Source organism: Mustela lutreola, chromosome 14, assembly GCF_030435805.1.
Source record: "Mustela lutreola isolate mMusLut2 chromosome 14, mMusLut2.pri, whole genome shotgun sequence".
NCBI lineage: Eukaryota > Metazoa > Chordata > Mammalia > Carnivora > Mustelidae > Mustela > Mustela lutreola.
In genome coordinates this window covers 24,106,773-24,116,782 of record NC_081303.1, presented here as the reverse complement: position 1 = coordinate 24,116,782, position 10,010 = coordinate 24,106,773, and the positions used below count along the sequence as shown (strand labels likewise).

Below are 10,010 nucleotides of genomic sequence, written 5' to 3'. Positions count from 1 at the left end.
CAATCAAAAAAAGTTTGAAAGTTTTCTGCTTAAAGATCAGAAAAAAGACAAGTGTGTCCACTTTCACTACTCTCATTTGACATAGTACTGGATGTCCTAGCCAGAGAAACAAGGAACACAAAGAAATAAGAGACTACAAAAAAAAGAAAAAGGAAGAAGTAAAATTTTCTTTTTTTGGATAACATGAACTTACATGTTAAAAAATCCTAAAAACTTCACAAAAAATTTGAATAAACAATTTAGTAAAGCATCCAAATACAAGAACAATATATAAAAGACAAGAATTTTGTTTTGTTTCATTTTTTAAAAATATGGAATGCTTCCCAGTTTTTCATGTCATCCTTGTTCAGTGATCATGCTAATCTTCTCTGCATCATTCCAATTTTAGTATATGTGCTGCCAAAGTAAGCACAAGACAGGAGCATTTTAACACTGTAATGATGAACTATCTGAAAAAAATAAAGAAAACAATCTAATTCACAATAGCATCAAAAATAATAAAATACTTAGGATTAGATTTATCTAAGAAGATGAAAGATCTGTACTCCATAAACTATGACATTGATAAAGAAATTGAAGGAGACACAAATGGAAAGATAGCTCATATTTATGAATGGTAAGAATTAACATTGTTAAAATGTCCATACTACCGAAAACCATCTGTAAATCCAATTCCTATCAAAAATCCAATGTTAGGGGCGCCTGGGTGGCTCAGTGGGTTAAGCCGCTGCCTTCGGCTCAGGTTATGATCCCTGGGTGCTGGGATCGTGCCCTGCATCAGGCTCTCTGCTCAGCAGGAAGCCTGCTTCCTCTTCTCTCTCTGCCTGCCTCTCTGCCTGCTTGTCATCTCTCTCTGTCAAATAAATAAATTAAAAATCTTTAAAAAAAAATCCAATATTATTTTTTTACAGAAGTAAGTAAAGAATCCTAAAATTTATATGAGACCATAAAAGACAACAAATAATCAAAGCAGTTCTGAGAAAGAATGAAGAAGAGAAATTACACTTCTTGATTTGAAACTATACTACAAAGCACTCATGCTCAAAACAATAAAGTATACTGGCATAAAAACAGACCAATAAACAAGTAGAACAAAATTGAGAGTCCAGAAATAAATCCTTTCATACAGTCACCTAATATTTGACAGGGGCCAACATATGTAATGGGTAAAGATAGTCTGCTCAATAAATGATATTTAAAACTGAATAGTCACATAAACAGTATGAAACGGGAACCTTATATCACTCATAAGTCTTAACTTGAAATAGATTAAAGACTTAAAGGTGATGCATGAAACTCAATTTCTAAAGGAAAACATAGGAAAAATTCTCCTTGACATTGGTCTTGCCAATAGTTTTTTGGATACCAGACCAAAAACACAAGCAAAAAAAGCAAAAATAAATAAATGGTATTACATCAAACTAAAGTTTCTGCATTGCCAAAAATAAAAAGAGAAAGAATGAAAACACAATCCACAGAATGTAAGAAAATACTTACAAATCTTATATCTGAAAAGAGGTTAATAACCAACAGATACAAATAGAAAAAAATATATAATTAAAAAAATAGCAAAAGGATCTCAATAGACTTTTTTTTTCAAAAAAGTTATATAAATGACCAACAGGAGCATTAAAAAGTGCTCAACGTAAAAAACTTAGGGCAAAGTCATTTTGTTGTTGTTGTTGTTGTTTACCTCTGAAAAACACAACAAGATATTACTACCTGTTAGAATATATACTACCAAAAAATTGAAACTAATAAATTTTGGTAAATATTGATGAAAATGGGGAACTTATGCACTGTGATAGGGATATAAATTTGTATGGAAAACAGTATGGAGATTATTCATATTATTAAAAGTAAAATTACCATATGATTCAGTAATCCCACTTCTAGGTATATATATAAAGGAAACGAAGTCATTGTTCAAAGACATATCTGCACTCTTATGTTTATTATAAAATTATTAACTCTAAGCAAGAGATGGAAATAACTTCAGTATCCATTAATGGATGAATGATTAAAATAAGTATGGTAAATATATCCTATGGAATACTACTTAACCATGAAAAATTAAGAAATACTGCCATTTACAACAGCATGGATGGATCTTGAAGGTATTATACTAAGTGAAATATTTCAAAGATTTTATATATTTTTTTAATTTATGTGTTATGATATGCACTGGGAAACATAATTTTTTATATGCACTGGGAAACAAAAAAAAATATTAATTTGACTTAGTTTATTGAGATAATCACTTTATTGAGGCAGTCTGGAACAAAACCCACAAGACCTCTGAAGTTTATCTCTACTATATTATACACATAAAAGTTGCTAAGAGAGTAGATCTTAAAATTCCTTACAATACATGCATAAAAAACAGTGGCAACTATACAAGATGTAGATGTATTAACATTTTTATGTAGATTATATTGCAATAAAAGTGTATACCAATTTATCAAATTGTACAAAATTTACACAATGCTAAAAGTTTGCAATGTTATAAGAAATCATTTCTAAAATTTACAAATTATAATATGTCAATTTTTTTCAATAAAGCTGGAAAAAACTTTTTGTAGAATTAATCTATTTTTCAAAAAAGGAAGTAAGGAAGTAGAAACTGCAACTAACTCTGAAATAATAGAATATAAAATCCATTTTCGTTATATACACTGTGACAAAAACTATTACCTGGTTTACAATGAAGGAGTACTTATGAAGCATGAAGGATGGTCTATAAATAAGGCGGAAAGAGCTCAGTTTTAAGGTTTAAATTTAAAATCTTCTTTTGAAATAGTAAACTGACCACCCAGTTTTCCAAACATAAATGTCTTAACTGCATGAATTTATTTCATACAACTCTATAATATAGTTTCATAAGAAAGCAGCATGCAAATTTTAAATAAGACAGACTTGCTTAAGTTTCTTTATGTTCAACAGTAAAGGATACCTCCGTAAAAATAAATAGAAGAAAAATCAGCATATTTATTATGATAATTATTATTCATAATGAGATTCATATTGAATTAGGGAATATATATCCTCAGAGGGGGTAAAGTAAAATGAAATTTATTTTGGTAAATGTGTCTATGAATAGTCAATACAATGCCTCAATATAAATGAATATTACCATTTTGAACAATTTAATTACTATTAATAGAATTATTATAAGCATAAAAATCGCTATCATTTTAGCATGGAATATGAGACTCTCATGCTCCATGCTTCATCACATCCACACAACAACTCTGCATAATAAGTATTATCATCACCATTTCATGGGTGAAAAAACTGAGGCTAACACATTTAGATAACTGGTTTATGATTACATGGCTAGGAAAGATGCATCACACTAATTTAGGCTTTATGATTTCAGAATTGTACTCTTTCCACTGCACATTCTATTACTCTGTAAATACTTGGCCTGTTTTCATCTAGTTCTTTAATTTTATTCATGTGGTGATGGCTTAAAGCTTCATTTAAAGGAAGCTTAAAAAAATTCATTTAACCAAAAGCTCCCAAGAATTAAAAATGTCATGGATCTAATGTAGACATGGATAGCATTAGGTAATGGGTAACTATATATTTTCCACTCTAGTGAGATAACAGTCAGAGTATTTTTCTAAGTTTTAGTCTCTGAGTGTTCATTGGACTTTGTTAAAATAGAAATATTTAGACAAAGGTGATCAAAAGTCTGGATCAAGTCACCTTAAGATAAATATTAGGAAACTGAGGAAACAAATGGAGATTTGAACACTGAGCTATGATGTAATGAATGGTTTCAAGTGTTTAGTAGAGTATAGAAAAGCCCTTTAAATCCTGGTCTTAGCCTAGCATTGCAGCTTCTGGGATATCTGTCTATCTATCATCTATCATCTATCTATCAAGATATAAATTTGAAAACGTTTTTAACGTAAAAATTTTGAGAAATAGAACATAATCAGCACCATAGAAGATCTGTTTATGATAACAACCTAGCCCCTCCTCCCAGTTTGTTAATATTCTCTCTTATTTAATGTAACATTGTGCAAACAGACCACTACTGATCTGCCGTTATGAATGAAATAGCTATAATCATCTGTTTGCATATCCTGGTGAAAATGTTCATTTACTTCCATGTTGTATTTCTAGGAATGGACCAAATTTTTATTTTTATTTTTAAGTTTTCTAAATATTGTCCAACTTACTTCAAATATTTTTATTATGGGCACTTTCATTCTTTCACATTCTTGCAAGACAATTTTACTGTTGCCCAATATGGTAAGTGTGTAATAGTATGTCATTTTAGGTTTTAATTTATTTTTAATTTAATTTAATTTAATTCCAGATTCATAATAAAGATAAACAGTTTTTATATATGAGTGGCCATTTGGATTACCCTTTCTATAAAGTACATGCTCAAATCTTTTGATATCTTAACATTGTGTCATACTGACTTCTCTAATAGTAGATTTTCTGAATGAACTTTTAGCTGTGTAGGTCTTCTCTACTTTATTTTGAACTTGTTTTCATTTCAAAATCTTTATATTTATTTTCATAATCTGCTTTTGTTTTGCTTTGTTTATTATCTATCTATCTATCTATTTATTTGCAAGCAAGAGAGAGCAAGCAAGTGAGAGCGCAGGGAGGGATAGAAAAAGAAGGGAAAAGAATCTTAATCTGGCTCCAGGCTCAGCACAGAGCCCAACTCTGGGCTCTATTTCACAACCCTGACATCATGACCTGAGCCAAAATGAAAGAAATAAAATAAAATTAAGGTGTTAAAAAAAAAGGAAAAAGAATTGGAGGTTTAATTAAGTGAGCCACCCAGGCACCCCTGTGGTATCTTAATTTAGCTGTCATATCTTTAAAGTTCTAGGGTATCCATTTGGTTAATTTATAAAACCTTTCTCAATATCATTTTTAGTTTCAGATTTTTGTTCAATTTGCTTCCCCTCTCATTTCTTTGAGCAGAGTAATCAAGCCATTTTACAATCTTTATTGATCATTTTAACATCATACTTAATCCCATTTTGTCTATCAAATCTATCTTGTTAATGGTTTTTCTTTGTGTGCTTTGTTACATTTTGCTATGTTCAAGACATTATATTTGAAACTCTTATTGAGTAGGGATAATTAAGAGCTATAATAATGGTATGGTCCTCCTTGGCATGATTTTCTCTTATATCTGAGATTCTAAAGACAATCATACTCCAAATTCAGTGATTGACTTTCTCAGTTTACACAGAAGGCAAGGTAGGCTACAGTCTTATTTCTGCTTCTCCTTGTGCTTTGGGGATCTCAACTTAAATTTGGGTTGTACCAAAGTCCTCAAATTTGTTTGCTGCTGGATTTTGAATTTTGTTTCTCTAGTATCAAGAGTCTATTAACAACACAGCTCAGTGTGTTTTAGCAGTTTCAAATGCTCTCATAGCTAAAATGGCTTCAGGGCATATATCTCTAGGCTCTCATTATATTTCCTATTTTGGCCCAGTAATCCCTCACTTATTTTTATAATCATTCTGATATTTTTAACTTTCAAAGCTATTTTGTCTGGATTTTTAGTTGTCTTAAGTAGGAGTTTTAAGATAACCATTACTAGAAGCAACAACAAATATACATGAAAATATCTGCAGTAGTTTATCACATCTTTATGGCTTTGAACTTCCATAAGCTGAGGCATCCTTCTCTAATCACTTAGGAAAACTCCAATTTACCCTTTAAAACAACACAAGAATTGCATTATTTAAGAACATGTTCAGGGATGACTCTTCCCCACTGTTCTTACCAACATTCCCACACACTCTTTGCTACACACACCTTGTTTATGAACTTTCATTAGGTATATCAGCGTGACCAGAATTTTGCTCTATTGTATTTTTGTCCTTTAGAGCTTTAATTAAATATGAATTCCATAGAAAGTCTGTCCCTCTTCTTTCAAACCTGGGTTAGTTATTTCTTCTCATTCTTTGTCAGAAGTTACTTTATTAGAGAAACTTATACCTCTATTGTGACTTTGGAGCCTTTACAGTTTTTTGACTGGAAAAATCATCCATCCCTGAGATTTTTACGCAGATTCCTAGATGATGTTATTCAGAAATCTGTTCCAAACAGACTTTTTCAGGGAGGCCCTTTCGGACCACTCAGTTAAAAAACCTCCTCTCAAACACTGCTCTTTTTAAAATGTGCTTATTTAGTTCAAATATGCATCACTATTAAAGAAAAACCAGTACGATTTTTTTTTAAGTTGGCTTACCTATTATCTATCTCTCCCATTAAAATGATTCCTCTGGGCTGGGGTTTTGTTGTGTTCATCTTAGGCCAGGCACTCAATAAATTGTCTCTGAATGATTGAATTGTTTGACTCCCTTGCTAGATTCTCAACTTCATGAGGCCAATGATTGTTCTATTCAGTCCTTCTTTATCCTCAATGTCTGTTGTATTGCAGTCACTTACATGACTAATGGGAAAAATCACAGAAAGAAAGAGTTAAAACTACAGGAAAACCCTGTAGGTTCAATAACACAAAGCTTTCTAAAATTATTTAGCCCAGGAATTGAATACTGGCTGCACTTTTGATTTTTTTTAATGCTATTGAATTTAATTTAAATGGAAATACTTGAATGGTAGAATAATAAAAAAATTATAAAAGCAACTTGCTCCTTAAAGTAAGAATTATATAGGGCATCTCTTCTAGAAGCAAAATTTTCAAATGTCAAACATCTGAAAGCATAGAAGGAGAAGTAAGTGTGTGAATTGTACTTCAATACTCTTTTCTTCATATTCAGCAAACAGCTTTATTCACACCTTCTAATTTTTTCAACTCTTTTGACAAAGCCTTCAGAGGAGTTACTGCTGATGACAACCATCACAGCCTAACAGGAGAAATTTTAAAAAGAAAAATAATAGCAAGTTTTCCCCAAATTGTTAAGGATATGGTGAAGATCTGTCGGATTCAAAGGAGGAATGTGCAATTCCATGCTATATATAATAATAACTTATTTTAATAGTGGCTTTGCAATTTTTCAGATATATCCATTTACTGAAACCACTATCAAATAAACAAAACCAAACAAATTAACAGGGGTTCGAGACAGAAATTATCTAATCTAAAAATAGCACATGTTCACAGAATACACAACACATATCCCAAGTACTACTATAGGTTTCAAGTAATAGTCAAAACAGTAGTAATAATGATTCAGACCCTACCAGTCAAATCATAAATGGGACCTTAACTGTAAATCCTTATCTTTAGATCAAAGTGGGTAATTGGGTGCTGAAGATACATTATAGAACTAATATGTTATAGAACTCCTCTGAAATGAGTCATTTATTCCATCACTTTTCCTGCACAGCTGCTGACCCATGTTTTGGTTCCTGGAAATAGCTGCTACCCTGTCATACTTCTTAAAAGCACATATATTGATAACTCTACTCATTCCTCCATTCCTCTGTGACTGTCACTGTGTTAAAATGTGGAGTCAGCTGACTCACTTGTGGTGGTAATAAAGTAGATGAGTTTGCAAAGTATTTTGTTATTTCTAAAAATGCAAAAACCAAATTACATTGAAATCATAAGGGGTGTTTCAGGGAGAGCTGTAGGATGTGGTTTCTTGTGTAATCCACAGAGATTAGTTCCAACACATATTTAAGCTCTCCTCTAGGAGAAACCTTAGTGGTAAAGCAAGAAGATAAACAGATGTACACACACCCTGGCACAAAATTATCACTTATGTTTGGCTTCCTAGTCTCCTTGTGTTACTTATTTATCTTAACTTCTCTCTGAAATCAGGGAACACAGAATCTCAATCAGTTGACATTTTTCTACTGAATTACCCAATAGTCTGATCATACCCCTAAGACTTTTTTAAATTATTTCACTCATAATCCCTAATCTGCTTTGCTTCCTCATCTTAGTACACTGTAATTTGATTTCAAAATGAGGACAGTTGTCAGTAATGCCACATTCATTCATCTATTTTACAATTCCATGTACTTATAACTGTGAAGATATGTTAATAACATCCATTCCAATAAGCCACCCTCAATTTATTATCATGAAACAAGACCTCAAGAAAGAGAATTCAAAATCATCCATGTATTTGCAACTTATTGCAATAAAGCCTTTATCAATAGACTTCCCTGTGCACATGGTGGTCAAATTGCTGGTGAAAACCAGCCTGACCTATTACAAGCTTTCTCATGGCTTCTCGGTAACCCAAGTGAGCCTTTATTGATACTGGGAAGGGATAAAGCAGGGAAGGGATAAACAGTGATGTAAGAATTGGCTAGACAAAAGTAATGACTCTCATTACAAAGTGAGTATTTTATTTTATTTTTTCCTAGGCAAAGAACTTTATTAATCTTGTTTCAAACTTTATTACCAGGCTTCTTCAGCTTAATAAGCTGCAAGGAATGAATTGTGTATAAGCAAAAACTGAAAAGAGCTGCTGTGTCCAAGGGGCTTGGGCTTAAAAATATTAGAGATCTAGATTTTATCAGATCCATGAACAAAATTTTAAAAAGCAGTCATAATATAAAATAGCAGCTCCCAGTAACTTCTTTAAGTTTTATCTTCTTCAGAAGTTGACTCAATTCAGTTTGCTTCATTCTTGGAAGCTTCATCAAATTCTCCACAAGATCTGGAACTTCATCATCATCATCCTCTCCGGTAGCAAGTGGTGCTTTTCCATCCACAGATTGTTTGGGCAGAGATTCAGCCAGTCTTCTTAATCTAGTCAGACTGTCTGCACCAAGTTGGTTTAAGATACTGGGTAGCATTTCTGTCAGCTGCTTTGTCTCAGCATGGCCTGTAATGGTGAAAGTGTTCGCTGCCAGCGATGCCAGAACTTTGGGGTTGTTAAAGTGGATCACTGTTCCTTGGTTTGTGAACATATTCACTTCTTCAATACCAGAGATATTGTTTACCCCTAACTTCTTTAAGGAGAACTGAAGTTTTTTATCATCTGCTGTAGCTGTTCTATGAACCACCTTCTTCTTTCGGCAACCAGTTCCTTTCCCACCAATACGCACTTGTGCTTGCAGTTTGGCGAGTTTCTCCTGGCTCATGATCGTTTCTTTCATCTTGTTGGAGCGGAAATGGGACCACGCGGGGGACTAGGGTTGGCGCTCAGGGGGTCTCGGGCGGACCAGCTGAGATTAGGTGCACACACGCGGGGACGCAAGATGGCAGCTACACAAAGTGAGTATTTTAAAGCAAAAGAGCCTGTTGGGAATATTGTTTTATAAAATAGTGGTTTTTTTTAATTAACTTTTTAAAATTCAATTAGTTAACATATAGTGTACCATTAGTGTCAAATGTAGATTTCAGTTATTCATCCATAGCATAGAATAGCTAATGCTCAGTACTTACTGTTATAGCTTCTTGAAAGCAGAATTTTAACCCACTGAGCCACCCAGGCGCTCTTGAAAGCAGAATTTTATTTTATTTTATTTTATTTTATTTTATTTTATTTTATTTTTTTTAAAGATTTTATTTATTTATTTGACAGAGAGAGATCACAAGTAGGCAGAGAGGCAGGCAGAGAGAGGGGGAAGCAGGCTCCCCGCTGAGCAGAGAGCCCGATGTGGGACTCGATCCCAGGACCCTGAGATCATGACCTGAGCCGAAGGCAGCGGCTTAAGCCACTGAGCCACCCAGGCACCCAAAAGCAGAATTTTAGATCACATTTTCTGATTACTTCCATGTAGTACAACACTTTTCTGCTAGCAACCTTCAAAACATACTCTTTGTTAGAGGAATTTCTTTAATAATAAATAAATAGGAATTTATTTAAATTTATAAATATATAAAATAAATAGGAATTTATTTAAATTTATTTAAATATTGCACACTGTTTCATTGTTCATAAATAAGGTGATGATATTATAGCCATTAGTTGGTAGCACTGATATATCACTTTCTTTTTACTTCTCAGTGCATTCTCTTTACACAAAATAGATATATATTTTAAAAGAATCTGAATCTGTGGCAAACTTTTAAAAAACCCTATACATAAAGTTTA

The 10,010-nt window shown here is 32.6% G+C and overlaps 1 non-coding gene and 1 pseudogene across 1 annotated transcript; both read right to left on the bottom strand.

The window, feature by feature from the left end:
* Positions 1-305: 305 nt before the first annotated feature.
* On the bottom strand, positions 306-412 carry LOC131815449 (U6 spliceosomal RNA). Its single transcript, XR_009347751.1, has one exon. It is a non-coding gene; the product is annotated as a U6 spliceosomal RNA (small nuclear RNA).
* A 7,921-nt stretch (positions 413-8,333) lies between these two features.
* LOC131814704 (transcription factor BTF3-like) lies at positions 8,334-9,182 on the bottom strand (annotated as a pseudogene).
* Positions 9,183-10,010: the final 828 nt, after the last annotated feature.